The sequence below is a fragment of the Ictidomys tridecemlineatus genome, chromosome 9 (assembly GCF_052094955.1).
Source record: "Ictidomys tridecemlineatus isolate mIctTri1 chromosome 9, mIctTri1.hap1, whole genome shotgun sequence".
Classification (NCBI taxonomy): domain Eukaryota; kingdom Metazoa; phylum Chordata; class Mammalia; order Rodentia; family Sciuridae; genus Ictidomys; species Ictidomys tridecemlineatus.
The window spans coordinates 141862009-141872078 of record NC_135485.1 but is presented as its reverse complement, the minus strand read 5'-3'; the positions used below and the strand labels follow the sequence as shown (position 1 = coordinate 141872078).

Genomic DNA, 10070 nt, shown 5'->3' with positions numbered 1-10070 from the left:
TTCTATTTTTTTATTTCTAAATTTTAGAAACATCTTTACAGTTAGAAAAGCAAAGGGTCTTAGCAAAATGTCACAAAATGATAGAAAGTATATCAACAGCCAATGAAAACCTCATCAAAACGTGCTTTCCCTCCAAAACATTCTTTCAGACACTTGGGGGCAGGGACTACAATGACGAAACAGTGAACAAGGGATACATGTCTTATAGGTTTTTGCAAAACTCGGTGGAAAGATCCCTAGATCAACTGTTAGGCCATCAGGGTTTTCTCCCGGCTTTGCCAAGAAATTGCTGTGTGACTTGGACAAGCCTCTTAACCTCTGGGCTCCTGATTCTTTCCTAAATCTTGACAATATCCAAAGTCTCTTGGGCTCTCGAATTTCTAAATAAACATGATTTAGAGATTCCCAGCTGGTAGCTATGACTCTAGTATTGGGGATCTCTAGCCAAAAAACATCCAAACTGACTCTTCCTTTTACAAGTGGACGTGCGCCTGCCGTGACCACTGGACCACTGGCTCGCCAGAGTTTCGGCCCGGAAGCTGCCTCGCTGACCAGAAAGCTGAGACGCTGCTCGCAGAGTCATCGGGCTGGACTGGTTGCCACCAGACTCGACAGCTGAGCCCTGAGGCCGTAGCAGCTGGACCGGCATGTCCTGGTCACTGCAGAAGTTGCCTCTTCTCCATGGAGGTGGCTCAGAGACGCTGGCTCTGAAGCTGATTGAGCTTCTGTAGATTTGTTCTCAGATCAGCTGTTCCTGGGTCTCACCGAGCTCTGCCGTGGGCATGCTCCACCTAAGGTTGTAGGGCTCCACAAGGTGAAGGGACAGTCTGTTTCCACCTTTCTAACCAGACTCGCACCACCCTGCCGTTAGCCTTTTAGCAGAGGCCAAAGGCAAGGTAGCTTAGCAACAGCGCTTTGGAGAACTCGTCCTCACTGGGAGGGCGCGCGAGTGCTGTTTCTGCCCGCGAGACGCAGAGTCTGTCATCTCTGCAGGTGAGGGTACAGTTATGCTGGGCGGTTTAGACCAGCAGTTGTGAGTTTCAGGGTTGGTAGGGTATGGATACCCACCCTCATGTCGCCTTGTAGTAAGATACACACAGGGGACCTTCTCCACTTGATACTGCTGGCTTTTAATCTTGGTTGTTGTAATTGTTTGTACCAGAGATTGCACTAGGGGTGCTTTAACCCTGAGCTACATCCCCAGCCCTTTTTATTTATTTATTTATTTATTTGAAGTTTGGTCAGGGCCTCGCTAAGTTGCTGAGGCTGGCTGCTAACTTTTAATCCTCCTGCCTCGGCCTCCTGGGTCACTGGGATTACAGGTGTGTGCCGATGCAGCCAGCTGGCTCTCTTAATCTTTTAATCAACAGATATTTGCTCAACATCTGCTCTGTATTTGAAATTGGATGACAAGGTAGAACACAACATGGCTCCAGAGTAGTTTTTAGAGTAAGAAACGCCTAGAACCCAAATGACACAAGACTCAGTGTCACTAAAACCAGAAGGACAGGCCAGGCACAGCACACATGCCTGCAGTCCCAGCTACATTGGACGGTGAGATAGGAAGGACGCTTGAGCCCAGGAGTTTGGGATCAGCCTGGCAACACCATGAGCTTTGTTTTCCTATAATGAAACATCGTAGCTCTCAGGGTTGGTAGGTGACATAAAAAATATTGTCATGTCAACACAGTGATGTCACTTCTATGTCTCTTTGGAGACATACTGGGCAATTACCAGGTTCCTCCCCCGACCTCCCTCGGCCTTTCCCCTCCAGGGTGGCCCACTGTAGCGCTCTCCTCTGGTCTTTGCTGACCTCAGGTGAGATGTCACTGCTTCCTCCCAGCTTCTGGGCATTGTGACGGCATCTCATCTAGGATGGCGGGCAAGCCAGGCTGAGTCCACCTGCAGCAGACAGCTCTTGACCCAGCCCGTGCTGTTTCTGGTCTGCTGCCCGCTGGGGATTCTGGACCCTCCACGGGCACCCAGGAAGCCTGGGCTGCCTTCTCCACTGCATGAGCGAGTCGGTGGGCCGTCGCCTGAGGCTGCTTTTAGGCCCACCCTTTGGTGAAACGGATGTCTGACTCAGTGGAAGAGGGCAGGGCCCCTGTAGTCACTAGAAGCAAGTAAACTGGGCAGTTGCTGTTTTAGAATTCTACCCACCATCCTGCTGCTCTCTCAACCTGACTCAGTTTATCGGGTGCCAAATGCAGTTCTGGAATTTTGAAGATCTGTTTTGATTCACAACGTTGCCCCTACATGCCGACCAGAGGTCTAGTCTAGTGCCCAACCAAAGGGAGAGCAAACGCTGCCGGGTCTAGATTTTCGCAGACATGGTATGTGCTGGTTTTGCGTGTGGTGCACTCCTCAGGAAACCTCAAAGCTGGTTTTGCCTATTCACGGTTTTTACCTTAGATTCTGATTTTATACTCTTGGCCTTATGAAGATGTGACGCCACCAGATTCTTTTTGTGTGTGCTCCGTGGTTGATTTCTCTCCTGCTCTGCTCAGTGATTTGATTGCTAAAACAGAGATGCAGTGTTTAAAAGAGAACTAATGAAAACAAAATACTTGCAACATTGCCAGAGGCAGCATTTCTCTGCTGGGGTTAAGAGAAACCCATTTTAGATGTTCAAAGAAGTGTGGTCCGTTCCCACATGAAGCCGGGACCTGCTGTCCACCTCTGCACACTTGGCATGGACTGAGTGCATATTGAGGGCTCAATGTATTTGCAGAGAGATTCAAGCGATAGTTCATATCCGTGAGACCTAGAACACGCTGCTTATGAAGTGAAACAGTTGCTGTAGCGGTTGGTGGGCTTCCAGCGGAGCTGCACGTCAGGAATACTGACTTCTAGTCTCACCTGATTTAAAAGGAAAGAAAACAAGGATATAGTACCTGTTAGACACAGGGGAGGTTGGACTACCTTTTGCAAATTTGCAAGCCAAGCAAACTTGTAATGTCCAGCATTTTGATTTTACATTAAAGAATTACATTTACTTCCTACAAAATGTTCTATGATGCCCTTTAGGATTTCAGCCAACTCAACTCATAAAAACACAGATGTGATTCTTAGAAAAGGCCCCTGAATATCCCCCAAAAGTCCAAGGTGTGTACAGTTGGCGGGAACCTCTTATTCAAAGCCATAATCGTGCTTCATGCGGTGTCTCTATAAAGGCCTGTGGGTTGGGTTTCTTGGCCCCCAGAAATTCAAGACAGCAGAGCTCGGAAGGATGCATGAGTCCATGGGACGCAGGAGGTGTGCTGGCTTCTAGATGCTGCTGGAGGAGAGGCCCCAGCGCCCCTGCCTAGCCTCAGCTGCCTGCTTCTCCTCTGGAGGCCACCTGTCCTCTTCTCCGTGTGCTCCATTGCTCCAAGCCAAATGCCCCAACCCCGGCAGCTGATGGAGGGAGCTCAGAGTGAGCTCAGTTCCCAAGAAACAGGGTTGGGCAAGGCTGGGGCCGGGAGGGTGCTCCTCCCCACCTGGCTGGCAGGGCGTGGGTGCGGACTGTGCACAGCCTCTGTCCTGCAGGGTGATGCACCTTAAAAAAAAATGAGAGTTGTGTCGATCTCTTTGAGGTGAGTGGTGTGTTTGATACCGTGTGCAGAGACCACCACGGCCAAGTTCATTAGCACACCCACACCTCCCAGGGTAACCGTTTGGGCACTAGCTATGCAGAAGGCCCTGGGGGCAGTCCCCAAGTATCGAGCAGAGTGGCCTACCCACACTCCCTGCCCCCTCCCCAGGGCGGGGCCTGTGCTCTCGATCCTGTCCGACTTTGTCAGGTTCCACCCAAGAGTGAGCTGGAGCTGCCCTGGAGGTTCTTGGAGGCAGAATGAGAGGTGAGACGTGCTCGGGTGCCGCCTGACCACGAGGCCCTTGTCCCTGGCCCTGTCCAGCAGGTGAAGTGCACGGACTTCTCATGCAGTGCTCGGTGGCTCTCAACATTCACCCTAAGAGCCTGCGTGGTCCTGTGAGCGCCTGCCCCTCCTCTGACCCCCTCTGCCACCACGGGGTGACTGTCCTTCCTATCCCCATGACGTCTACATGGCCCCAGGTCACAGTGTCCCACGATGCCTTCAGTCCGTTCCTCTCTGTCCTTCTCTAACTTCTCCTGTAGGTGCCACCTTACCTCGTCACCAGCAGGTGATCAGATGGCACCTCCTTCCCCAGTCAACCCTGGCCCCGCTTCGGTTTTCTTCATGACCCGGGACACCCCTTGGTGTTCTACATACATGTGCACACACACGCACACGTGCATGCTCTTGGCTTTTCTGTTGATTTCTGTTGGCCACTAGCACGTCAGCCATGCAGGGGTGGGGACTTTTGTCTCTGCTGACCTCGGCCCTAGAGCAGCACCTAGCAAACGGCGGACACCCAGAGCATTTGAGACTGACTCAGCGCTGTGCTGCCCAGTCCCAGCAGGTGTGTTGAACTCCACTTGAGCCATCGTGCCCAGCCTCTCCTCTCTGTGCTGCTTTGACAGCACCTCACACCCACCCTTGGTCTTCTCTTAACCGTGGCCCTCAGCTAATTGGAAACATGAGAGCTGGGGTCACTTCTCAGAGCTCCATGTTAGGCCTGCGCTTGCTGAGTTCCTGGTGCACGGAGTCTCCTCAGCTAATCTTCATGTGGGCTATGGACAGGGGTGGGCCCCGTAATTCTTCTGTGTCCCTAAAAGCCCCTTGACCTGCTGGAATGATCTAAATGCTCTCAACAAGGCCTGATGCACAGCGATGGTGCAGGTGCATCAGAGAACACGGACTGGTCTCCCTCTCCGCAGCGCGGGCCTGAGATGTCCCCGGGACGGCATTCCACAGCAGATTTACACCAAACACCAGGGTCACAGTCGTTCCGGCTTCATTTCTCTCACATCCCCGAAAACACAATACTAGCAACCACCAACTGCTGTGGAGCGCTCGCGATGTCATGCCAGAACTGATTTAGTGCTTTGCATACATTTTCTCAATTGATCCTGACTTGAGGCATGGACTATTATTATCTTCTCTTTCCACAAGTGGAAACTCGGGCACAGAGAGATTAAGCAACTTGCCCAAGGTCACACAGTGAGTCATTGGTGGGGCTGGGGTTCGAACTCAGGCTGACTGCTCCAGAGCCTGTGTTCTTCATCTTGCTCTGCGGCTGCCGTGGGATCTGGTTAACTCGTCCAGCGACAAAAGCTCTGATAGCCAAGTTAGCTTCCTGTTTAGTGTCTACCCCGTAAAGGTGATATCATACAATGTGGTTAAGAATTTAAAAAATAAAAAAACCACAACCATAACTTAGTGTCCCTCCGGCTGGTGCCTAAAGGGTTGGCAGGCTGCACCTGAACCCACACTCTCACAGGCAAACCCCCAAACAAGACGGGGCCTATCGGTGTTGGAAACGCTTCTGTTCTGCGTTGGTGATTCTGCGATGACTTCTGCAGGCGTTGGCGTCCTTTTAACGGGCTGGTTTATGGAAACAGTTGTCCCAGGAAGTGGGGGATTTTTTTTTTCTTTTCTTTTCCATTGAAACTACGGGTCTACCCAGTGAAAATGCTCCACCTAATGAGTGTAACCTGGAAAGTAATTTCATGGGCTGCAGTACTTTGATGGCGACAATTCTTGGATGTCAAAAGGATAAGGACACAGTTTTCTGCTTCTAATTTTATTCTTAGAAAAGGATGGTATTGAGCTATCCACAGAGCGCTCCTGTGGATTAATTCTAGTTTTTCTTTTGTGGAGGAGATTTAGGGAAGTCTTAATCTGCTTTATATTTAACTCTTATCTCCACACTAGGAATTAAAAATAGAAAGCTGGCCTTCAGCCTCGCCTCCCCAGACGGGCTCAAGTTGCTCCCGGTGAGGACGGGCCACTGCAGCCTCACGGACTCCCCAACACCTGCCCTCGCATTCTCCATCCCGGGGCTGCACGCCAGCACCGGCAGTCCCCAGCCTCTGATTCTTGAATGGCATCTAGCCTTCTCCCTGGTTCTTGCCGTTGATCGTGAAACTCAATTAACGAGGAAACTTGTCAGAACCTGCCGTTTGACCTTGGTCTGCACCCTCTGGTCATGTTCCGGGTGGAGTGTGAGGTGGGGGAGGCGGAAGGAGCTGCTCCTTTGCCTTCCTGTGAGCTGGACAGTGGCCCTGGAGCGCCTCTGACTTCCTGCTCCCTCTCCCAGGCTTCTCCCCTCCTTTTCCCACCTCTGCACCTTTTCCTACCCGTCTTTCCCCCAAGCCAACGTCAGAGAGCAGGAGGAGCCGCGCCTTCCTGCTGCCCTCCCCCGTTTCCTACCCAGAGTTGCAGAAACCACTTGGGGCTGCAGTGTGACCTTGTGCTTCCCAAACCCAGCCGCTGCTGGTGTCAGGAGATGGAAGGAGGGGCCTGGGACAGGTGAGCGGCCCTGGGGGCTGCTCCCTCCTGACAGGGTGAGGCCCGCAAGGAGAGGCCTTCGGCCACCTGGGGCTGCCCTGCCCTCTGCCCTCTGCCCCCAGCGGGGTGGACCCAGCACCTGCCCCTCTGGGGCATGTTGACCAGCCCGACCTGCGGTGCCTTGATTGCGGGAAGGTGGGAATTTCTGTTTTTTCAGTAAATTCTCTAGAGTTCTTTGGTGTCTGGCGCTCTTTGATACAACGTAGAGAGACGGAGACGTGGAGTGACTCATGCACTTGCCAAGGAATCATCTAGTCCGTCTGGGCCACGAAGGGTAGGAAGCCCCTGGGGAGACTTGTACGGCGACTGGCGTTTCCCAGCGGGGTTAGCATCTGTGATGAATCTCGTGCGTCTCATCCAAGTGCGGGACGGAGTGAACTGCACGGTGAAGAGGGGGGCATCTTTACAGATCACACCCAGCCTCTCATTTAGAGGTCCTCGGCCTCCAGCAACAGGTTCCTGGTTGAGCAGAGAGTTTTAGTCCTAGGATCTCCAAGTACCAAGAGGAGGCCCTTTGCGCTCTGCAGCTGCGAGGCACCCTGTGGGAAGCAAGCCCTCCTCTCCTCTTCCCTCCTCCGGCACCATCCCAACAGCCAGGTAGGCCCTGCTTCTGCCTGGGCCTCACTGTGGGGTACTGAACCCGTACTCCAAGAAAGCAGGGTCCCTCGAACCACGGACAGACACAGCATCCTCCCGGAGGTGCTCTCCACGCCGTGAATGGCTGGGTAGAACTCAAAACCAATTTAGCTGTGCAGATGGTCATTTTCTGTCATTTGGAAAACTAAGGCAGAGGAGAATGGAACAACACAGGAAAGCATCCAGGGTGTTGGGTGCCATGGGAGTAGGATCACTTCCTGACACTCGCTTTTAGATACGTAATCTGCACCTACCCAGGGTGGAGAGTGCACGGTGACCACCAACATCTGTGTCTCTCCCAGCTTCTCAGCCCCTTCACACTGGCCCTGTGGTCAGGATCTGCTGACCGAGTGTGGCCTGTGAACATGCGCACATCCAGAACAGGCACCCAAGCCTTCCAGGCAGCCTCCTCTGCTCTATTTATTTCTGTTTATTATCTATCATTTTGCAGGGCCAGGGACGGGATCCCGGGCCTCCTGTGGGCTGGGCAAGCGTCCACCACTGAGCTGCACCCCCAGCCCATCCTCCCCTCCTTTTTCTTACACAGGGCGGGTGACACCACCCTAGCCTGGAAACCACAAGATCTCAGAGTCACAAACGGAAGCAGCCGGTGGCAGCCGGTCCCTGGTCAGGTGACTTGGGAGTGCCAGTCCCAAGTCACCTGACCAGGGACGTCAGCTTGGACTTTGTGTGCACGAAAAATCAACGTCCATCGCATTGAGCCAGATTGTTTTACCTACTTGTGGCCCTGGGGGGCGGGGTACTGCGTACCCACGTGCATTTGGGTGTATACTTGTGGCTCAGGTCATACCGTGTATTATTTACTGTAGATGTTAGTCAGAAACACTCGAAAACCACTATTGTAGGCAGTATTTTGAAATGTGGTCCCAGATCAACCTGGGCTGAACCACTGGGGGTGCTCTTTAAAAGTACAGGTTTCTAGACCTACTGACATCTACCCAGTCAGGATTGCGCCTGGGAACGTTTAACAGGCTTAACAAACCCTGCAGATGAACCTTATGAACATTAAAGTTGAAAAACCACTTTAGCTCTGGCAGGGGAGGAGTGCTTCTCGGCAGCCCTGGGGCTGTTGGACCAGCAACTCCAGACCTGTTTTCTTTGGTCACCGGCCAAAGTCTGAGTCCTCCCCTGCTCCCCACCCCGTCTGCACTCTGTACAGCCTTATCACAGCAATGCTCTGTGCGGGTGCACAGGATCCTTCTTCAGAACACCACCCACTCCTCCCTTCTTCCCAAGCACTGTTACGGCCCTCTGAAAAGCCCCTTGCGTGATTCACAACTGCCCCGTTCCCCACGACCTTTCCCTGGACCATTTTCTTGGGCGTTGGCTCCCCACTTGAATGGCAGCTGCTCGGGACCCACCATAATGTACTCTTCTCTGGGCTGGCAAGAGGGTCCACCCCCTCAGTGGCTTCTCCGTCATGATCCTCCTATTCTATAGACAGGCCTTTATCAATGATCAATTAGGCTGTAAGTAACAGAATATCCAAATATGAGAACCTGAACAATCAGACAAGTATTATTTTACCTGGAAAGTAGAAAGGTTCAAGGATCATTGGATAATCACATAGATCTTTCTATCTTTCTGATCTGTCTCCTCAAGGATGTTGAATTGTATCCTTGGGCTTATTCCTTCATGGCTACAAGATTCTGCAGCAGCTCCAGACTTATATCCATCACAACTATGCCTCTATTGGTCTTCCGTAGCTATTGGAATAAATACTACAGACTGACTGTTAGAAGGACAGAAATCTGTCCTGTCACTGGTGGGAGGTCAGATGTCCAAGGTCCACGATCAGTTTTCCTGAACTGAAATCCAGGTGTTACCAGGGCTGTCCTCCCTCTGAAGACTCTACATGCAAATCCACTCTTTGCCTCATTCGGCTTCCCGTGGTTCACACATTCCTCAGCTTGTGGCTGCAACAATCACTCCAATCTGCCTCTCCCTCCACACTGCCCATGGGTGTGTGTGTGTGTGTGTGTGTGTGTGTGTGTGTGTGTGTATTTTGTCTATATCGAATCTCCCTCCACCTCTCTTACAAGGACTCTTGGGGTTGGATTTAGGATCCCCTGGTCATTTTGGCATCATCTCCCTCTCTCATGGTCCTACACTTAAAGCTTAGGATCCAGCCCTCGTGAGTTTGCTCCTACCCAGGATATATTGCCCTTATTCTAAATCCCCTGACCTTCAGAACTGCCACGGGAGACACGGGAGCAAAACCCCACCCCTGGATGAACCTCCGCGTCCACTTGTTCAAATATTTTCCTGTCCTTGATTCCCACCTGGCCCTCTGCAGATAGCTCACTTCCTATTTCACAGTTAAAACAGAGGGCATCTGGGAGCAGCTCTTCAACGTCTCCCCTGGCGACTTCCTGTGTGCTGAGAAGCTCTGTCTTCCTTCCTCGTAACCCCGTGGACGCGGCCCACTCCCATCTCCAGTGACGTCCACCTCTATCACTTTCACTCTGGAAGATGCCATGTCCCTCGTCCTCTCCCAAATCCAGGTAGAAGGAAGAGGCCAGCCCAGCACTCAACCTAGCCCCAGGTCCCGCGAGCAATGTCTTCACCAGCCTCCTGCCCCTGCGCCTCCCTGCCCCTTCCTGGGGCTCTGCTTCTGCACACCTTGCCTGGGGTTGAGAGGTTGTCGCAGGGGGAAGATCCCTGAACCCTACGTCACCCCCACTCCCGAGCATTCGCTCCATCTCCTGAATCTTCTTTCTGCTTCTAAAAAGAAAACATTAAAAACAGAGAGAACCTTTTGGTTTGTTTGTTTCAAGGGACAGAGAATACCTTCCCCAGGGAAAAAGGGCAAGTGACAGGAAATCTGCTCTTTCATCCCGGGTCCAAGTAGAACTGAGAGCCCATGGAGTGTGTGTGTGTGGGGGGCTGCCCCTTTCATCTTGCTGCCCAAGAGGCAGACCTGGGGGAAACCCTGACCGTCCCTTCTCCGCCTCACCCCAGGCTCTCCCCAACCTGGCCTGTCACCTGGTCTGCAGCTCC

General features: G+C 52.4%; 1 long non-coding RNA gene across 1 annotated transcript; it reads right to left on the bottom strand.

Moving 5' to 3' along the window:
• Positions 1 to 471: 471 nt before the first annotated feature.
• Positions 472 to 9052, bottom strand: LOC144366953 (uncharacterized). Its single transcript, XR_013426172.1, has 2 exons — positions 8598 to 9052; positions 472 to 2859 (listed from the first exon to the last, which is right to left on the bottom strand). It is a non-coding gene; the product is annotated as an uncharacterized LOC144366953 (long non-coding RNA).
• Positions 9053 to 10070: the final 1018 nt, after the last annotated feature.